Source organism: Lactuca virosa, chromosome 4 (genome assembly GCF_052849685.1).
Source record: "Lactuca virosa cultivar CGN04683 chromosome 4, Lactuca_virosa_CGN04683_v6, whole genome shotgun sequence".
NCBI classification, from domain to species: Eukaryota; Viridiplantae; Streptophyta; class Magnoliopsida; order Asterales; family Asteraceae; genus Lactuca; species Lactuca virosa.
The window spans coordinates 502,418,010-502,441,072 of record NC_136429.1 but is presented as its reverse complement, the minus strand read 5'-3'; the positions used below and the strand labels follow the sequence as shown (position 1 = coordinate 502,441,072).

Here is a 23,063-nt window from a genome sequence, read left to right as displayed (position 1 = left end):
GATAAATTAGTTAAAATTTTATAAAAAAAAAACTATGTAAAAAAGTTAACCGAATGGTTATTTAATTATTAGATTAATTTATTATAATGATAATCTATGATAGTTTTAAGTCTTAATAATAAAGTATACCCAAAGCACAGTTATCTTCCGGTTTAACTCGCTTCTTGCTATAATGACATGTTTTTTTTTTTTTTTTTTTAATCTCAATCTTACCAGCAGCATAACGGACCACATGATCATCACCCATCCTTCGCATCACCATCGTTGGTTACCAACACCACCATTTGTACAAAAACCCTAAAACCACCAGATCACTGTTTTTCGCACTCCCTCGCTGTCTCTCTCTTTCTAACGCACCACCGCAACACTTACAATGTACCAACATCGCATTCATGGCCGGCCCAGGCTATTCTTGACTTGGAATCAAATTTGTAGGTAGATCCTGCCAGTGTATTTGCAAGATCTGCTCCAGGGAGACTAGCTATGGTGAGAAGATGTAGTCACATGTCTGAATTTCGAGGACCCTCGGAGTTATTAAGGACATTCTAACACTTATTTGTTTGTGGAAACCCTAGCCGCATTGCTGCTTCAAGGTTCAATTCATGTGTACAACCGAAAGGTCAAGTATCACTGTTCTTTGGTTGTTCATGTTTTGGAGTTAATCTCTCAACTAACTTTGATTCTACAGGTAACAATCATTTCCAGACCTTCGATTATCTGACATTTTCAAAATTGTATGTTTTTATAAACGTTTAATTTTATCATTTGTGTATTCAGGTGGTTTTTATCTTCTTTGTAGTATTGGTAGGGTCTTCTCCTTGATTGTTTTTTTATGCGGTATGAATGGACAATTCTTCTCATACATAATCTTTATTGTTACATTTTACTAAAAACGACTTTTTGCATTTACTCATATCATGTATTTGCATTTACATGTAGCAATCAGCTGGAGATTAAGATGAGAGGAACTATCCAAATACATGGTCAGGTAGGGTCATGTTTGGGACCATTTTGCTTCTGTTTTTATTTATTTATTTATTAAATTTTATCTTAAATCTGCCATTTCTTCTGCAGTTAGCTTTATTTTATTCGCTTGTAGATTTATATATGCTTTCCCTTTTGTGTTGTTTACAGGTTATATGATGGGTTTTGGGGGAATATGAAACTACAGCCTTTTAATATTCAGCCTCTTACATTGGTGGGAAGTTATTTGATGTGGCAAAAAACACATCCAAATGATGATTGATGTTGTTAAGGTATGTTTACTAGCTTCACTTAAATGAGGACCTTTTTTGCACTATTATGGAAATAGTTTTTTCATTGGAATTGTTTTTTGAAGGGTCCCCACCTAACCTATTTCATATTATTGGAAAATTTATGTTGAATGATAATTATTTTTGGCTTTTTTTCAACTTCTTTTCACTAGGAGGAAACATTCTAAAAACAAGTTCATAGCTAAAATGATGCAAGTAAAAGGGTAAACTGATTTATGCATAACTCCTAAAAAATGACACAATGGTAGGTAGGTGGATTTTATTTTCCTGAAAGGACATCAATTTGAAATTTAAACCAATATTTTTTTTACTATAGTCAAATAGATATTAATTGAAAATAGCAACATACTTTTCGTTTTAACCTCTTTTACTTTTATAGCGTCACATGTGTATATTTTAAACAGTTAACACCAATTTAATGATTCCAAAGCAATAATTTTAACATTGTACAACATAATTGGGCACATGAATATTAGTTGCATTCAAACATTCCAAATTATCCAATCAATACAATCATCAGTAAATTGAAGATGACATTAGGGGAACAGAACATAAAATGCTTTCTTATGCAATTGAACTTTTTAAAGGGTATATTTGTCATTTTCCGTATGCTATCTCATTCTCCTTCATTTGTACATTCCATCAGATGAGTTTGAAGCTAAAAGTGTGTGTGTGTGTGTGTTTTTTTTTTTTTTTTTTTTTTTTTTAAAAATTATTGAGCAGGATGATACAGGTTTAGAAGTGAGGGCAGATCAACAAAGGTAACATTCTCATTTTCATTATACCTTTTATCAACCACTTATTTTTCTATTGTAATATAAAGTTATTATTTTATATTTATAAATTAGAATGACTTTTTATTTTATTAACTTTTAGATTCTGTTGAACAGGAAATGACTTGTATAGGCTACCGCTGTTAATTTAACCAGATTACAAGAATCGGTGAATGTTTTGATATTCTAGAGTTTGACTTTCTGTTGTTGATTTTTAAATTGTCATGGGAATGACAGTTATACCCCTGCCTTTTCATGTAGATCTTACAAAACTACAGTATTTGGAAGTTTTTGGTGGAGGATCTTCGATGTTTGGTGCTTTTGAACTTGTCACGAAATAAACAGCTCACAGATGCATCCTTAAAATCCATTACTGGTATTATTATTATTATCTCCTTAAAATTGATAAAACAAACAACTCACAGATTTGTGTTTTAAAAAACAGACAAGGTTAGATGAAATGGGATTTATAAAATATTTTAAGATAGATAAGGGTAAATGTGTAATTGTTGCAGGTCTGACACAATTGGTGTCTCTAAACTTATCAACTTCTCAAGTAACAAGTGAAGGATTGCCGCATCTAAAGCCATTAAAGAAGTTAAAATCTCTGAGATTAGAGTCCATTAAAGTGACTGCAAATGATATAAAACAACTCCAGGAATTTGACTTTCAAATGTGGTAACCTTTTGTCCCTCAGTAAGCATTCATGGATTTACTTGATTACTTTATTATTATCTCTTTATGGTAAAATTCTCATTTGACCATACAATTAACAATAATTAACAATTCTCGTCAACCAAATTGTTAATTGTGCACCATACAATTCAGTAACAACAATATATTTGTGTTATTAAGTGGACGATTATCAAAATAATTTAAGCATTAATACTATTAAGCACTTACAATCAACAATTACCTTATGATTTTCATTTGAGGGTTGTGTGATGACTGCCTGATTCGTTACTACTTCCATCAACATATAGGTATAATATATAATAATCCAATAACAAGAAATTAAAAAAGAATTAATTAGAAGAATTAATGTATAGTAATTGAATAAAATAAAAAAGAAGAGGTACAGAAATGGTCATTGTAGTTTGATTGCAGAAATAGTCTCTAAGGGTATTTTTTTTTTTTTTTAAAGTTAACAACCAAGTTGTTAAAGTTAACATTTTTAGACCAAAAACGCACAAGGTATCCGAAATTGGACCGATGGTGCACCTCCAAACATATTTAGACCAAAACCACATTTTTTATCCAAAAAAGTTTGATGATGCAACAGTGGTCCAATTTTGGATACCTTGTGTGGTTTTTGTCCATACTCTTCATAAAATGACGAATATGCCTTTATTTGATTCTTTTCGTTTTTCTTTATTTAATTAAATAAAATAAAAAGAAAACATTACCTGTCCTACCCCACCCCACCCCTCTCTTTTTCTCTCCTGCTACATTGCTCATTGGACCACCACCATCAGAGAAAGGCCACCGCCACTACCACCACCATTAGAAGATTGACTATCACTGCCATCATCGGAGAATGGAGACGACGCCATAGTAGAGATCGGAGCTAGGATTTGTACACCGTTTTTGCTGGAAAGCATATATCGTCGTCTTCGTCCCTTCGTCTTCTCTAGTAGCGTCATTGTAATGCTAGAAGGGTTTTGTAGTGCCATCTGTCGTCGTCGTCGTCGTCGTCCTTTCGTTGCCTCCCCTTTGTTCCAGATCTACAATCGAGACCGAAGATGATGTTTTCCATTACATAAACCATAGCCACCAGATTGTTTCTGTTCCACATACGGTAGCCATTGGTAGAGGGTTGTCTCAGTGGTGATGGTGTTTCCGGCTAGAACAAGTGGTGGCGCAGGGAGTGGAATGGAGGCGACCATAGGTTGTAGTGGTGTTCTTACTAGTAAACGAAACCTCCTTAATGTTTTACGACTACGAAGGCTAACAATACTCGTTCTGGTGACGGCTTATAAAATGATAGTGTTCCAGATTTGCAAATAAACTATGGTGAGGGTGGTATAAGTGGTGAGGTGGTCGTTCGTCGGGTGACAAAGAAGGGAAAAGAGAGATGTGTTTTTGTTGGTACTCGGCAGCACGATGGCGGCGTCTCGCGGTCACGGTGTTGGCAAGTGAAAACCCTAATTGTCGAAAGATGGTGGCGGCGACACTTGGCTTGGGAAAACTCCGATCAGAAGGGTGGTACCGGTGGGGAAGTTTTATCGGTACGTGGAAGGAAAGATGGGGGTGATGGTGGTGGTGGACGGTCGTGGCAGTCGGTGGTGATGGTGGCGAACGGTGGTAGTAGTATGTGGTGATGGTCACAGCCATTAGAGATAATATGTTTATGTAGTGTTTGTGTGTGTGTTTTGTTGAGGAGAGAGAGAGAGGGGGGGAAAGAGAAATTGGGTGGGTAGGCCTTTTTTGTTTTAAGTTAAAAAAATGTAAACTAAATTGATTTATGTATTAGCAATTAAAGAAAATGAAAAATACAAATTATAAGGGCATAATCGTCTTTTTAAACGCACAGTGACAAAAACCAATAAAAAGATTCAATTTAGGACCATTGATGCACCTCTAATTTTTTTTGGGACAAAACTACAAAATTTTGCAATTTTGTCGTAAATATTATTATATTGCAACTAATTGTTATTGAAATAACTTACCTTTTATAAAATTGTGAATTTTGTGGCTATTAGTAAGCTAAATACGATAATGATGGAGAACATGGTAATTTTGTTTGGTTATGACTTTCATGGTTTTGACAAAGGTATGTGGACTGTGAAACCTTTATTTTTTAATCATTTCATGTTCTTGTAGAATTGTAAAGACCTCATGGTATCTAATATTGTTAACAATTATGAGTTTTTCAATTTATATATTTTCAAATAAAGAAAGGCAAAAATACAAAGAGACGAAACGCACTTCACCATTTTAGCATGCAAATGAGTTTTTTTCATCTAAAGTTTGGATTCCGGGTGGTTCTTTGGGTATTTTAATCTTTTGCTTCGCATTTACACATTTCAAAGAATATTTTTGTCAACTATTATTAAATTTTCTCTTTAAAAAGAACTATTATTAAATTCAGTTAGTTAAGTATTGGTTGATTAAAAACAAATTAGACATAAAAATAAAAGTAAATTGCTATTTATTGAATTTAGCCAAATCTTGAGCTATAAATAAATAGCAACATACTACCATTTTTATGGTTTATAAACATATTATAATTAAAAATTTTAAAATGAGTAAATAATGTTTAATATAAAGACAACGTAGAAACAACAAAATATATTATATTTTTTTTTCATTTTAAATGGTTTAAATTAAGGGAAAAAAAGTACGGATGACCAAATTGACTAAAACAATACAAAAATGGTCAAATTGACCACAATAGTCATTTTCTACTTTGTGTTTTCAGTTTTCGTATCAGTGTCTAAAATCACAACTTCAAGTTCAATGTCGATTCCAAGTTGTCTCGACTGCAAAATTTATCTTAATTGCTAAACTGCCAGGGTTAGCATCCACTTTACAGTCAAAACCCTTGGTATCTACAAAATTTTCCACCTACAAGATCATATTTAAAAAACATATTAATAACATTTTATATAAAAGAAAAAAAAAATATATATATATATCTACAAAAGCACATTTAAAAACATATTGGCCAAAATCAATACCCTTTTTTTTTTTATCTTAGATGAATTTTCTGTTTTCTCTTTACCCGTTATGAGAATTAGATCATTTGCAACTAAAAAAAATTATGATATATTATAAACAAAACCTTTACATACTATTTATTAACAAAAATACTTACGTCCCGTCCTTGACAATAGCACCAACAACAACTTTCTTATTATAATTGCGTTTTCTGTTTTTTGACATTGTAGGTCACCAGTAAGAGTTGAAGCTGTGTCCGTAATCTCATTTCTACATAAATTAAACATTAGACAAATTTAAATACAAAAATATCAAATAAATTAGAAAAACTAAAAAAAATAAAAAAGATGGAATTTAATTACACGATCATAAATACTTCAAAATTGTCTCTACGAAACTACTTGATAGAGATAGTTTTGAACTATTTAGGAGTGTGTAAGCAAATTCCATTTTTTTATTCTATTTTTTTTAATTTTTTTATTTAAATTTGTCTAATGTTTAATTTATGTAGAAATGAAATTTTGGACACAACTTCAACTCTTACTCGTGACCTATATTGTCACAAGAAGGAAAATACAATTATAATAACATAATTGTTGGTGCTATTGACAACGACAGGAAGCAAATATTTTTGTTAATAAATAATATTTAAAGGTTTTGTCTATAATATATCATAATTTTTTTGTTACAAAGGATCTGATTCTCATAACGGGTCAAGTGACAACAGAAAATCCATCAAAGATAAAACAAAGGGCATTGCTTTTGGCCAATATGTTTTTTAAATGTACTTTTGTAGGTATACATCTTTTTCATTTATATAAAATTTTATTAATATGTTTTTTAAATGTGATATTGTAGGTGGAAAAACATGTAGATATAAGGGGTTTGGATTATACAGTGGATGCTAACCTGGCTGTTTAGCAATTAAGATAGATTCAGCAGTTAAGACAACTTGGAATCGACATTGAGCTTGAAGTTGTGATTTTGGACGGTGATACGAAAATTGAAAACACAAAGTAAAAAAAGATTTTAATGAAAATGACTATTGTTGTCAATTTGATCATTTTGACAATTTTTGTATTATTTTGGTCAATTTGGCCATGCATATTTTTTTTTGTTTTCCTTAATTTGGACCAGTTAAAATGAAATATATATATATATATATATATATATATATATGTTTTTACTGTTATCTACGTTGTCTTTATATTAAACAGTATTTACTCTTTTTAATATTTTTAATTATAATATGCTTATAAACCATAAAAATGGAAGTATGTTGCTATTTATTGCATATATTTTAAGATTTGGCTAAATGCAATAAATAGCAATTTACTTTCATTTTTATGTGTAACTTGTTTTTCATCAACCAATACTTAACTGGGTTTTGTACTAGTTGACATAAATATTTTTTGAAAGATGTAAATACGAAGCAAAAGATTAAAATACCAAAAGAACCCCCCAAAATTTGAACTTGAGATGAAATAAACTCATTTGCTTGCTAAAATGGTGAAGTTCGTTTCGTCTCTTTGTATTTTGCCTTTTCTTTTCTTTTTGAAAATCTATAAACTGAAAAACTCATCATTTTTAACAATATTAGATACCATGAGGTCTCTACAATTCTACAATAAATGAAATGATTAAAAAATAGAGGTTTCACAGTCCACATACCTTTGTCAAAATTACCATGTTCTCCATCATTATTGTATTTAGCCTACTTAAAGCCACAAAATTCACAATTTTATAAAAGGTAAACGATTTCAATAAAATTTAGTTGTAATATAAAAATATTTACGACAAAATTGCAAAAATGGTCCCTTTGGTTCGCAAAATTTTGTGGTTTTGGTCCAAAAATTTTTGGAGGTGCATACACACACATACTTAAGAAACATATCATCGCTAATGGCTACCACCATCCCCACTGACTGCTTCCATTGTCCGCCACCATCACCACCGATTGCCACCACCGTCCACCACAAACATCTAATACCACCCTCACCCCATCTTTCCTTCCTCGTACTGATAAAAACTTCCCACTGGTACTACACTTCTGATCGGAGTTTTCCCAACCTAAATGTCGCTCCACCATCTTTCGGCAATTACGATTTTCACCTGCCAACACTGCGACCGCCAGACGCCGCCACCGTGCTGCTGAGCACCAACGAAAACACATCTCTTTCCACCCCCCTGCGCCACCACAACCTATGGTCGCCTCCATTCCACCCTCTGCGCCACCATGCGCCACTACTAAGACAACCCTCTACCAATGGCTACCGTATGTGGAACGGAAACAATGTGGTGGCTTGGGTTTATGTAATGGAAAACATCATCGTCGGTCTCGTTTGTAGATCTAGAACAAAGGGGCGGCAACGAAAGGATGCGACGACGACAGATAGCGCTACAAAACCCTTATGGCATTATAATGACGCTACTAGAGAAGACGAAGGGACGAAGATGACGATAGATGCTTTCCAGCGAAAACGGTGTGCAAATCCTAGATCCAATCTCTACTACGGCGTCGCCTCCCTTCTCCAGTGGTGGCAGTGACAACCATATCTCTTAATCTTCTAATGGTGGTGGTAGTGGCGGCGGTGGCCCTTCTCTGATGGTGGTGGTCCGATGAGTAATGTAACAGGATAGATAATGCTTTCTTTTTATTTTATTTAATTAAATAAAGAATATTAAATAAAGAAAATTAAAAAGAATCAAATAAGGGCATATTCGTCATTTTACGTGGGGTATAGTCCAAAACTACACAAAAATGATAAGCATAGGGACCAAAACCACACTAGGTATCCAAAATTGGACCACTGTTACACCACCAAACTTTTTTGAATCTAGCGTAAATCCCAGGCATTGTAACACTCATACTAACAGAAATTCTTGATAAAATTCATAAAGATAGTTTCTCACAATTCTAAAGGTGAGAGTCTCTCCAAAAGAAGAACAAAGTTTTCTTACAAATTAATTTTTTAGCTCCCTCACTCATACTACTAACTACTTTATATACTACTACTAAAGAAAAGGACAAAAGGGAATAACAACTTAGCGATGTGATATTCCCACTACTTTGAATCACCACTAACTCTAACCTGCAAAATAAATAAAAGACCAAACTACCACTAGACCAAAATAACTATAATAAAGCAGATCAACAAAAAGCACTCTAGGATTACTTGGGGCTTATCAATACCGGCGTCCCAAACTTTCACCTTGTCCTCAAGGTGAACATCCAGAACCCTTAGTTTCATCTTCTTGAATTCTTCCCATGTTGCTTCTGCTTCCGGCAACCTTGGCCACTGGACCAGCCATTCCATTTCATTCTTGTTGCTATTTTTTTTAACTCTCATCCCTTTAAGGTGGATAAAAATGGTGAATATCACCCAAATTTTAACATACAACCTTGTTATCTTTGCTTCCTCAGTATTGCCATGATTTGTAGTTATCACATCCACTTGCTCGACCTCAGTTAGCACATCATTATTTTCTTTATCAGCATCACCCTTCTCAACAAAAAATTGAACCCGTTCCTTCCCAGGCAATCTGTTCTTTTCACCGTATGCATAATAGTTTCCAGAAACAACATGCATAACAACCACAACTTATGGGCTTTTTCCCGTCCTATCCAAGCTAATTATCTCTTCAACAGTTTCTGGTTTCTTCCCCATCCACATGACAACAGACCTTGAAACATTCTTCCCCTTACTAGCAATCTCAAGTTTTTCTTTCTCTCTTTCTTTATCAATCCTAGTCAAAATCTCAGCCAACTTCACAACCAAACAATGCAACATCAGAGCATATACAATTCCAATGTGACCCACAGGGTTCATGATAATCACATAAGAATTAAAATTTGCATTACCCATTGCATGAACTTTCTTGGAATTCGAAGCAACATAACCTCCTTTTAGATACTTTACCTCAATACTCTTTGCACTAAATCTTTCATTATCACCTGGTAAAGCTTTTAGAAATGCCTCCTGACAAGGAGATTTTTCATTAAAGATGCGGTTCTGATGTTGAAGCATTTTGTCGAATGGTTGGAGTGCCTGGTCCACCATTCCTTTCTGGAGGTATAACATTACAATCCCAGATAAGTAGTCTTCGGCAGCAAGCTTGAGGGGGTGGTCTTTTCGTATTTCAGAAGTTGAATTTGAATTGTACATTGACAGGGATGACGATGAATTGTGTGTGCGTTGCATTTGATTCAACGAAAACTCCATACTCATATCTAGATTTAAGATTATAGGAAACAACGATGCAGGTGGTGCTAAAGTAGGAGTTGAGAACGTAAGAGTTGGCGCCAAGTTCACCGACTGTTGGATTGAATGCGTAATCAGTGATTCAATCTCACATGGGCTGCTGTAAGTCTCTTTAACCTTAGATGATTTACTAACAATTGGGCTTAAGTTAGAGTGTTTACCTTTCATCACGTCCATTCTCTGATTAGGTGAGCCCAACACTCTCATTTCGGCCCACATATCTTTTTTGAGCCCATTTTCACCATGACCTAAAACTAACGGAACTTCCCATCCTATGACGCTCTGTTTGTACTCATACTCCGCTTTCTCGAACGTTCCTCCGTTCTTTTCATCAAACACCGGTAACGACGGCTGCAACTGCGGTGGTGGTGGCGGTGGTGGTTTGTGGCCATTAGGAACTCGCATCTCCCACTGTCCAACTTCTTGATTTTCAAAATCTTCTTCTCGCTGTTGTTTTCGAGTCTTAGATGTGGTGGAGATAACAGAGCTGACGGTGGTGGAGATGGAGATGGCGACGACGAAGGGTAGGGCGGCGGCGTCAATGGTTGTTTGTGGTCATTGATCAAAGGCACCTCAGATTTTGTAACAAGCTTATTTGAGCCTCCAGTGTCCAGAACTGCACCCTCTTTACTCAATTTAAACTCTAGAGGTGGTTGAGTCAGTGGCGGTGATGGTGGTGGTGGAGCCGGCATCATAGATGATGGAAGCTGAGGTTCCATCATAGGTTCCGATTCCATCTCAGACTCTTCCAAGGATTCTTCTTCCTCCTCATTGACTGCTTTCTTCTTCTCCTTCAAGGTTGAGTAATAAATCTGTCTCCACTTGGCCTTTTCAGCTTCCATTTCTTCCTCTGAGTAGTAATACTTTTTCATGTTTGCTATCTCAGCTTCTGTCTCTTCCTCTCTCTTTATCTGGTTCTGACGATGCATCTCCATTATCTTGACCATCTCTAGCAACTCTGTTCGAATGATCCTAGCTCTTCCTGGGCCTTTGCTTGTTGTTGAATCCACAGAGATAGTTGTTGTTGTTCATTTGCTATCATTTTTTCCCCTATACCAATTGATAGACCCTTGTTGAATCTATCGTAAATCCCAGGCATTATAACACTCATACTAACAGAAATTCTTGATAAAATTCATAAAGATAGTTTCTCACAATTCTAGAGGTGAGAGTCTCTCCAAAAGAAGAACAAAGTTTTCTTACAAATTAATTTTTTAGCTCCCTCACTCATACTACTAACTACTATATATACTACTACTAAAGAAAAGGACAAAAGGGAATAACAGCTTAGCGAGGTGATATTCCCATTACTTTGAATCACCACTAACTCTAACCTGCAAAATAAATAAAAGACCAAACTACCCCTAGACCAAAATAACTATAATAAAGCAGATCAACAAAAAGCACTCTAGGATTACTTGGGGCTTATCAGTATCCAAAATTGGACCACTGTTACACCACCAAACTTTTTTGGATAAAAAATATATGGTTTTGGTATAAATATGTTTGGTGGTGCACCATCGATCAAAAATATGTGGTTTTGGTCTAAATATGTTTGGTGATTAAAAAAAAGACAATTTTACCCTTAGAGACCATTTCTGCATCTCTTTTTTTTTATTCAGTTATTATACATTAATTCTTCTAATTAATTATTTTTTAATTTTTTTATTGGATTATTATATATTAATAAATATTGTTTTTAATATATAACTAGTGGGCGTCCCAGCACGTTGCGCGGGACTGAAGGTGGTGTTTTTATCACCTTTATATAAGAAATTTGATGTTCTTACCTGTAAACGAAACCCCCTTCATTTTTTGCGGCTACGAAGGCTAAAAATACTAGTTTTGGCGATTGCTTAAAAAATGGGGGTGCTCCAGATCTACAAATAAACTATTGCGAGGGTGGTATAAGTGGTGAGGTGGTCGTTCGTCGGGTGAAGGAGAGGGGGATATGTTTCTTGAGTGTGTGTGTGTGCCCGCATGTTTTATTGAGAAGGGAAGAGAGAGGGAAAGATAAATAGGGTAGGAGGGCCCTTTTTTGTTTTAAGTTAAAAAATGTAAATTAAATTGATTTTTGTATTAGCAGTTAAAGAAAATGAAAAATACAAATTATAAGGGCATAATCGTCTTTTTAAGTGCACAGTGACAAAAACCAATAAAAAGATTCAATTCTGGACCATTGGTGGACCTCTAAAAATTGTTGGACCAAAACCACAAAATTTTGCCAACCACAGGAACCATTTTTTAAATTTTGTTGTTAATCTTATTATATTACACCTTTCAAAGAATATTTCTATCAACTATTATTAAATTCTCTCTTAAAAAAAAACTATTATTAAATTCAGTTAGTTAAGTATTGGTTGATAATATACAAGTTACACATAAAAATAAAAGTAAAATGCTATTTATTGCATTTAGCCAAATCTTGAGCTATAAATAAATAGCAACATACTACCATATTCATTGTTAATAAGCATATTATTATTAAAAATATTAAAATGAGTAAATAATGTTTAATATAAAGACAACGTAGATAACAACAAAAATATATTATATTGTTTTTTTTATTTTATATGGTTTAAATTAAGGAAAAAAAAAGTACGGACGACCAAATTCACTAAAACAATACAAAAATGGTCAAAATGATCAAATTGACCACAATAGTTATTTTCTAATTTGTGTTTTCAATTTTCTTATCACTGTCTAAAATCACAACTTCAAGTTCAATGTCGATTCCAAGTTGTCTCAACTGCAGAATTTATCTTAATTGCTAAACTGCCAGGGTTAGCATCCACTTTACAGTCAAAACCCTTGGTATCTACAAAATTTTCTACCTACAAGATCATATTTAAAAAACATATTAATAACATTTTATATAAAAGAAAAAAAAAATATCTACAAAAGCACATTAAAAAACATAATGACCAAAATCAATACCCTTTTTTTTTATCTTAGATGAATTTTCTGATGTCTCTTGACCCGTTATGAGAATTAGATCATTTGCAACTAAAAAAAAATTATAATATATTATAAACAAAACCTTTACATAGTATTTATTAACAAAAATACTTACGTCCTGTCCTTGACATTAGCACCAGCAACAACTTTCTTATTATATTTGCATTTTCCGTTTTCTGACAGTGTAGGTCACCAATAAGAGTTGAAGCTGTGTCCGTAATCTCATTTCTACATAAATTAAACATTAGACAAATTTAAATACAAAAATATCAAATAAATTAGAAAAATTTTAAAAATAAAAAAGATGGAATTTAATTAAACGATCATAAATACTTCAAAATTGTCTCTACGAAGCTACTTGATAGAGATAGTTTTGAACTATTTAGGATTGTGTAAGCAAATTCCATTTTTTTATTTTATTTTTTTTAATTTTTTGATATTTTTATATTTAAATTTGTCTAATGTTTAATTTATGTAGAAATGAGATTTTGGATACAACTTCAACTCTTACTCGTGACCTACACTGTCAGAAGAAGAAAAATACAGGTATAATAACAGAATTGTTGCCGGTGCTATTGTCAACGACGTGAAGCAAGTATTTTTGTTAATAAATTGTATTTAAAGGTATTCTCTATAATATATCATAATTTTTTTGTTAGAAAGGATCTAATTCTCATAACGGGTTAAGGGACAGCAGAAAATCCATCAAAAATAAAATAAAGGGCATTGCTTTTGGCCGATATGTTTTTTAAATGTACTTTTGTAGGTATATTTTTTTTCTTTTATATAAAATTTTATTAATATGTTTTTTAAATGTGATCTTGTATGTGGAAAAACATGCAGATATAAGGGGTTTGGATTATACAGTAGATGTTAACCTTGCTAACCTGCCGTTTAGCAATTAAGATAGATTATGTAGTTGAGACAACTTGGAATCGACATTGAGCTTGAAGTTGAGTTTTTTGGACGGTGATAAGAAAATTGAAAACACAAAGTAAAAAAAGATTTTAACGAAACTGACTATTGTTGTCAATTTGATCATTTTGACCATTTTTGTATTATTTTGGTCAATTTGGTCATCCGTATTTTTTTTCCCTTAATTTGGACCATTTAAAATGATATATATATATATATATATATATATATATATATATATATATATATATGTTTTTGTTGTTATCTACATTGTCTTTATATTAAACATTATTTACTCTTATAAACCATAAAAATGGAAGTATGTTGCTATTTATTGCATATATTTTAATGCAATAAATAGCAACATACTTCCATTTTTATGTGTAACTTGTTTTTTCATCAACCAATATTTAAGTGAATTTTATACTAGTTGACATAAATATTTTTTGAAAGATGTAAATACGAAGCAAAAGATTAAAATACCAAAAGAACTACCCAAAATCCGAACTTGAGATGAAATAAACTCATTTGCTTGCTAAAATGGTGAAGTTCGTTTCGTCTCTTTGTATTTTGCCTTTTCCTTTCTTTTGAAAATCTATAAACCGGAAAACTCATCATTTTTAACAATATTAGATACCATGAGGTCTCTACAATTCTACAATAAATGAAATGATTAAAAAATAGAGGTTTCACAGTCCACATACCTTTGTCAAAATTACCATGTTCTCCATCATTATTGTATTTAGCCTACTGAAAGCCACAAAATTCACAATTTTATAAAAGGTAAACGATTTCAATAAAATTTAGTTGTAATATAAAAATATTTACGACAAAATTGCAAAAATGGTTCCTTTGGTTCGCAAAATTTTGTTGTTTTGGTCCAAATTTTTTTGGAGGTGGATACACACACATACTTAAGAAACATATCATCGCTAAAGGCTACCACCATCCCCACTGACTGCTTCCATTGTCCGCCACCATCACCACCGATTGCCACCACCGTCCACCACAAACATCTAATACCACCCTCACCCCATCTTTCCTTCCTCGTACTGATAAAACTTCCCACTGGTACTACACTTATGATCGGAGTTTTCCCAACCTAAATGTCGCTCCACCATCTTTCAGCAATTACGATTTTCACCTGCCAACACTGCGACCGCCGGACGCCGCCACCATGCTGCTGAGCACCAACGAAAACACATCTCTTTCCACCCCCTGCGCCACCACAACCTACGGTCGCCTCCATTCCACCCTCTGCGCCACCATGCGCCACTACTAAGACAACCCTCTACCAATGGCTACCGTATGTGGAACGAAAACAATGTGGTGGCTTGGGTTTATGTAATGGAAAACATCATTGTCGGTCTCATTTGTAGATCTAGAACAAAGGGGCGGCAACGAAAGGATGCGACGACGACAGATAGCGCTACAAAACCCTTATGACATTATAATGACGCTACTAGAGAAGACGAAGGGACGAAGATGACGATAGATGCTTTCCAGCGAAAATGGTGTGCAAATCCTAGCTCCAATCTCTACTACGGCGTCGCCTCCCTTCTCTAGTGGTGGCAGTGACAACCATATCTCCTAATCTTCTAATGGTGGTGGTAGTGGCGGCGGTGGCCCTTCTCTGATGGTGGTGGTATGATGAGTAATGTAGCAGGAGAGAAAGAGAAAGGGGTGGGTGGGGTGGGGTAGGATAGATAATGCTTTCTTTTTTATTTTATTTAATTAAATAAAGAATATTAAATAAAGAAAATTAAAAAGAATCAAATAAGGGCATATTCGTCATTTTACGTGGGTTGTGGACATAAACTACACACAAATGATAACCATAGGGACCAAAACAACACTAGGTATCCAAAATTGGACCACTATTGCACAACAAAACTTTTTTGGATAAAAATATGTGGTTTTGGTATAAATATGTTTGGTGGTGCACCATCGATCAAAAATATGTGGTTTTGGTCTAAATATGTTTGGTGATTAAAAAAAAGACAATTTTACCCTTAGAGACCATTTCTGCAACCAAATTACAAGGACCGTTTCTGCATCTCTTTTTTTTATTCAGTTATTATACATTAATTTTTCTAATTAATTCTTTTTTAACTTTTTTTATTGGATTATTATATATTAATAAATATTGTTTTTAATATATAACTAGTGCGCGTCCCATCACGTTGCGTGGGACTGAAGGTGGTGTTTTTATCACCTTTATATAAGAAATTTGATGTTCTTACCTGTAAACGAAACCCCCTTCATTTTTTGCGGCTACGAAGGCTAAAAATACTAGTTCTGGCGATTGCTTAAAAAATGGGGGTGCTCCAGATCTACAAATAAACTATTGCGAGGGTGGTATAAGTGGTGAGGTGGTCGTTCGTCGGGTGAAGGAGAGGGGGATATGTTTTTTGAGTGTGTGTGTATGTGCGTGCGCATGTTTTATTGAGAAGGAAAGAGAGAGGGAAAGAGAAATAGCGTAGAGGGAAAGAGAAATAGCGTAGGAGGGCCCTTTTTTTTGTTTTAAGTTAAAAAATGTAAATTAAATTGATTTTTGTATTAGCAGTTAAAGAAAATGAAAAATACAAATTATAAGGGCATAATCGTCTTTTTAAGTGCACAGTGACAAAAACCAATAAAAAGATTCAATTCTGGACCATTGGTGGACCTCTAAAAATTTTTGGACCAAAACCATAAAATTTTGCCAACCATAGGAACCATTTTTTAAATTTTGTTGTAAATCTTATTATATTACATCTTTCAAAGAACATTTCTATCAACTATTATTAAATTCTCTCTTAAAAAAAAAACTATTATTAAATTCAGTTAGTTAAGTATTGGTAGATGATATACAAGTTACACATAAAAATAAAAGTAAAATGCTCTTTATTGCATTTAGCCAAATCTTGAGCTATAAATAAATTGCAAGATACTACCATTTTCATGGTTAATAAGCATATTATAATTAAAAATATTAAAATGAGTAAATAATGTTTAATATAAAGACAACATAGATAACAACAAAAATATATTATATTGTTTTTTTTTTCATTTTATATGGTTTAAATTAAGGGAAAAAAAGTACGAATGACCAAATTGACTAAAACAATACAAAAATGGTCAAAATGATCAAATTGACCACAATAGTCATTTTCTAATTTGTGTTTTCAGTTTTCGTATCACTGTCTAAAATCACAACTTCAAGTTCAATGTCGAACCCAAGTTGTCTCAACTGCAGAATTTTTCTTAATTGCTAAACTGTCAGGGTTAGCATCCACTTTACAGTCAAAACCCTTGGTATCTACAAAATTTTCTACCTACAAGATCATATTTAAAAAACATATTAATAACATTTTATATAGAAGGAAAAAAATATATCTACAAAAGCACACTTAAAAACGTATGTAGAATGGAAACAATTTGGTGGCTAGGGTTTATGTAATGGAAAACATCATCGTCGATCTCGTTTGTAGATCTGGAACAAATGGGCGGCAACAAAAGGATGCGATGACGACAGTTGGCGCTACAAAACCCTTCTGGCATTACAATGATGCTACTAGAGAAGACGAAGGGACAAAACCCTTCTTACTTAATCATCGGTTCATAAATTGCAGCTTTTGATTCTTTTAAAGGAATTTTAGGGAATGGAAACCAACTCGACAATTAATGGCTAATTACCAAGATAATGTCTTTTAGGGTAAGGTTAGGAGTAATGTTTTTTGATAAATAGGTGTTTACGAGAAGGAACTTTCTTCCTGAGAAGAAAAAACACAAAACTGAGGTTGATTGCGAGGATATAAAATTGGAAATGATTCCTTTCACATACACCCTTTTGTTTCGCACCCACATCAGTCACCTACTTTAGTTGGTGGTATTATGACAAACTCATAAAACATAAAGATAACAAAATCAAGTTGTGTGGCAGGAAGAACTTCATTATGTGCAACTGTGAGGAAATGCATATTGAGTGGCTTGGTTAATTACTAAGAAAGGAAGTCGGTACAATAATTATAAGCTTGGGAATTCAAAAACAGGGGTTTCATTTATTTATTCTATTTAACATTGTGACATGTACTCTATTGAAGTACTTGCTCAACGGATTTCTTATTTTCACGTGATTAATCTAAATACGATGTATCGGTCAAGATGGTGGTATTGTGGCAGTGTGACGATGATCCGTGGGTACTTGTACTTGCAGAAATGCCCCAACTCTTAATGTAAATGGATTTAGAGAAAGAGTGAGTCTTAGACTTTAGGGTGATTTTAAAATTGGAGTTGTTTGACCCCATGATATTGTTGGGTTTTCTATGCATCAAATACACTCTAAAACTTGGCAGCGGAAAAATCGAAACAACGATATACCTAAGTATACATGCATCCTATGGATCTATGGCTTCATGCTAATTACATCAACCCTAGAAAACTAAAACATAAGTAAGAAAACATACCTCTTATGTAGCCCTTGATCTCCATGCATGAGATCTTGAACCTCCATGAAGTCGCTTGGATGAAAGGATCCAGACCAGAATTCCTCTAATGGTATCACACCCAATGACACCAAAGAGTGGAATAAAAATAACTAGGAGAATGGTCAATTTCACAAACCCAAAAGGGTTAGAAATCGTCCCTAAGAGGGGGAGGAAGAAGGGTTGGCGAATACTTCAAGCCAAGGTGCAAGGAGGAATGAAATCCCTAAGGCCCTATTTATAGCATTGGATGCCTCCTTAGGTTTAGTACTCCTTCACATGTGGGATAGGAGCATAACTGTCACACCCCCAAACCAGAACGGCGGAATCGTTCGAGGGCGGATGACTTCATGTAGTATCGTAACAGTTGAATACATAGTAAAGAAAGTAAACCAACCATCATATATATAATTTAAAAGTTACATCGTTGAATAGTACTTGTTTCAAAACAAATTACAATATGATGATAAAATGAGTTTTAAACTGACGCCTTAGCGTCACTTCTCCAAAAGCTGAAGTTACCTGTATTACTGAATCCCTGAGAAATACAAGTAGATTTGAAAGAGTAGATCAGCATTTAAGCTGGTGAGTTCATAAGTATTTAATGTAAATGTTTGTATAAATCTGAATGAATTGTTTGTATATGTTTGAAAACTCCTAGAAAATCCTATATTTCCTACTAGTATAAAAGTAGTATTCTGCCAAGACCCAACTGATTTGAATGTTTGCTTTTAGAAATCCAATGTTTTTCCATAAATATGTGGTAGTTTAAAAGATCCAAAACTGAAATGCAAAAGTGTTTTTCATGCCTAGGGTAGTAGATTTATGTATGTATAAAATCACTAAGGCATTTGATAACCCCGTAAATCAACGTGCTTTTAATACTCCATGTGAGTTTTATAACCATGTTATTGACCCAGACTGCATGTAACAACGTTCTTCAGGCGTTGGAATGTTATGACGATTGTCACCCCAGACTTGCCAGTCTAACTGCAGCTAACAGTTTAGGTGCGGGATTGTCAATCCCGTATAGATCTATACACAAGAATCACGCTCTCCCTACAAGAGATTATGGTATATAATACATGACTTTAACTGCATACTTGAAAGTACGTGAAGTTGAATGTCTCACAAAACTTAGTATCAAATAGATTTACGTATGAAAAGTCCATTTGTTCTTGTCTATGAAAGTATTCCCTTGATGTAGTATTTATAGTATGTGAAATCTCATGAATATCTAGTAAACTATACCTATTATAGTTTTTCCAAAAGTGTGATTTGTTTGTATGATAAACCCTAGTGTAGTGTCGACTTTGTATGTAAAGTATAATGTTTGTAATAACATTATTTAACATTTATACTTGAAATATAAATGAAGTGTTTCATATTTACTTAACACCATGTTTTATTCCAAAAGACAAGCGTTATCGTGATATGTTGTATGAGAATATTGTCGTATGATAGTTATAAATCACATATGATTTATTATAACAAAAGTAATATGAAAGATTTATGTTATTCCCACGAGGATAATCGTGTGTTTACTTGTATTCCCCCCCCCCCCCCCCCCTTAAAAGTGTATAAAAGCACTTAAAAACGTAGTTATAGGGGTATGAACTCACTTGATTGAAGTGGTTGCTTTGAAGTAGTCGAGAGAAGAATCGAGCAGAACTTTGACTAGAGAGAGTTGAAATCTCAGGATTCTCGGGGATCTCGGGAGTGTAGAACTTCCTTCGGGACTGGAGTATGAAAACCAGGGCTTCGGGAAGGCTTCTCGTGGTAATCACGCAGAGTAACGACACTTAGATGGAAAGAGATGAGCACCAAACCCGGCACCCTTAAGCTTCTATTTATAGGGGCTGATTTGGGGTCTCACGTCGTGAGGCTTAGTCAGCATGATCCTCTTCGACGATTTGACGTGGCTGACACTCTGGAACCCATCAATCACGAGCTCACGTCGTGAGCATGGTTCCCTCTCGTCGTGAGGCTGAGTCAGCCTCGGGTTTTGTGTCCCGAACTTGAAAAATCATAACTTCCTCATACGAAGTCCGATTTGGGCGTTCTTTTTATGTATGTTCACGGTTTAACGATATCTACGACTTTCATTTAGATACTTAAGGCTAAAAGTTATTGTATTGAAACTTCGTGTTTTATGTTTAACAGTATTGACGGTTTTGCTGTGTATCTTAGGTTGGTCATAACTTCTTCGTTATAACCCGGATTTTAGTATTCTTTATATTTCTGAAAACCTTGACATGATAACTATCTTTTTAGGCAACCCAATAGAGACTTTTGAACATTCTATTTTTGAAGCAAATTTCATTATATCAGAAGAGATTACAATTCTTGACTTTTTAGGTCATTATATTGATTCGAGATATCGGGTTGTCACATCATCCCCCTGTTAGAGGGAATTTCGTCTCGAAATTTAATGTAAGATAAACATTTGTGGATTAGGAAAAGAGATGCGGATACTTTTGTTTCATTTGATCTTCGCGCTCCCAAGTGTATTCAGGTCCCCGCTTTGCATTCCAGCGGACCTTCACAATGGGTATGCGACTTTGTTTTGTTCGTTTAATTTCCATATCCATGACCTCAACAGGTTCCTCCACGAAGTTGAGGCTTTCGTTGACCTCGATCTCGTCGAGTGGGATTACAAGAGTCTCGTCGGCCAGACACTTTTTCAAGTTGGAGACGTGGAAAGTAGAATGTACGCTACTCAGTTCGCGCGGTAGATTGAGTTTGTAAGCTACTGGGCCGATTCGGGCAAGAATCTCGAAAGGCCCTATGTATCTTGGATTGAGCTTTCCACGCTTTCCGAAACGTATCAAGCCCTTCCAGGGTGAGACTTTCAAAAGAACGCGGTCTCCCACCTGGAATTCCAAAGGTTTCATTCGCTTGTCTGCGTAGCTTTTCTGTCGGTCTCTAGAGGCTTTCAATCGTTCACGGATCTGAACGATCTTCTCTGTCGTTTCCCGAATGATCTCCGGACCTGTGAGAGTGCTGTCAGGAACTCGTCCTTTAGCTAACTGGGTATCACCCACCTCAGCCCAACACAGAGGGGATCTGCACTTCCGGCCATAGAGGGCCTCGAATGGAGCAGCCTTTATGCTCGTGTGATAACTGTTGTTGTAGGAAAATTTGACAAGGGGTAACTGAGTATCCCATGCCTTCCCAAAGTCGATCACACAGGCTCACAACATATCTTCCGAGGTTTGGATAGTTCTCTCACTTTGTCCGTCTGTCTGTGGATGGTAGGCGATACTCATGTCCAGCCTAGTTCCTAGGGAACTTTGTAGCGACTGTCAGAATCTCGAAGTGAATCTACTATCTCTGTCTGAGATAATGGATATGGGAACACCGTGTAGTCGTACAATTTTCCTAATGTAGATTCTTGTAAGCTTCTCTATATTGTCTGTCTCTTTGATAGGCAGGAAGTGTGTGGACTTGGTCAATCTGTCAACGATGACCCATATGGTGTCAAGCCCACCCTTTGTCTTGGGCAATTTGGTTATGAAATCCATAGTAATCCGCTCCCACTTCCATTCCGGTATCTCCGGCTGTTGTAGAAGACCGGAGGGTTTCTGGTATTCGACTTTGACCTTTGCGCAAGTGAGGCACTTACTCACGAAGGTAGCAATCTCTGCTTTCATGTTAGGCCACCAGTATAGCTTTTTAAGATCCAGATACATCTTATCCGAACCTGGGTGAACGGAATAACGAGTGTTGTGCGCCTCGTTCATGACCAAGTCTCTGAAACCACCGTGTTTCGGTGTCCAGATCCGATCCATGAGATATAAGGCTCCGCCACCCTTGACTTCCAAGTTCTTATCCATCCCCCTCAGGGATTCACTCGCCACATTTTCAGGTGTCAAAGCGTCAAGCTGAGCCTTCTTAATTTGCGTGGACAAGTGTGAATGGATAGTTAGAGTCAAAGATTTGACTCTACGACCAGCGTATTCTTTCCGACTTAGGGCGTCAGCTACTACGTTGGCTTTACCCGGATGATAACGAATTTCGCATTCGTAGTCACTGAGTAGCTCGACCCACCGTCGTTGTCTCATGTTGAGCTCCTTCTGGTCGAATATATGTTGTAGGCTTTTATGGTCTGTAAAGATTGTGCTTTTTGTACCGTACAGGTAGTGTCTCCAGATCTTCAGAGCAAACACAACTGCTCCTAGTTCAAGATCGTGGGTGGTGTAGTTGACCTCATGTGTCTTCAGCTGTCTCGAGGCATAGGCGATGACCTTACCTCGTTGCATCAGAACACAGCCGAGCCCTTGATTTGAAGCATCGCAGTAGACAATGAAGTCTTCTATCCCTTCGGGGAGGGATAGTATTGGCGCGGTGCACAAGGCTCGCTTGAGCGTTTGGAATGCTCTCTCCTGCTTCTCTTCCCAGTCAAAGGCCACGCCCTTCTGGGTCAGTGTTGTAAGAGGTTTCGCTATGCGGGAGAAGTTCTGAATGAACCTGCGATAGTAGCCAGCGAGACCTAGAAATTGGCGAATTTCCGTAGGTGTCTTCGGTGCTGACCAGTTCTCAATGGCCTTGATTTTGGAAGGGTCCACGTGAATTCCCTCTTCACTAACTACGTGGCCCAAGAATTCGACTCTTCGGATCCAAAATTCGCATTTCGAGAACTTCGCATAGAGCTTCTCCGCACGAAGTGTTTCTAAGACCAGACGAAGATGTTGACTATGCTCCTCCTTACTATGAGAGTAGATAAGTATGCCATCGATGAAGACAATGACGAAC

At 35.3% G+C, this 23,063-nt stretch overlaps 1 long non-coding RNA gene across 4 annotated transcripts; it reads left to right on the top strand.

The window, feature by feature from the left end:
• The first annotated feature begins 216 nt into the window (after positions 1-216).
• On the top strand, positions 217-6,834 carry LOC145109356 (uncharacterized). Of its 4 annotated transcripts, none has more exons than XR_013708965.1 (9): positions 217-486; positions 576-688; positions 778-837; positions 940-988; positions 1,135-1,256; positions 1,998-2,035; positions 2,165-2,216; positions 2,309-2,423; positions 2,563-6,834. It is a non-coding gene; the product is annotated as an uncharacterized LOC145109356 (long non-coding RNA). The 4 variants fall into 4 exon arrangements; XR_013708964.1 differs by having other exon boundaries at positions 217-688; positions 2,563-2,725; positions 6,566-6,834; XR_013708963.1 differs by having other exon boundaries at positions 217-688; positions 2,563-2,743; positions 6,566-6,834.
• Positions 6,835-23,063: the final 16,229 nt, after the last annotated feature.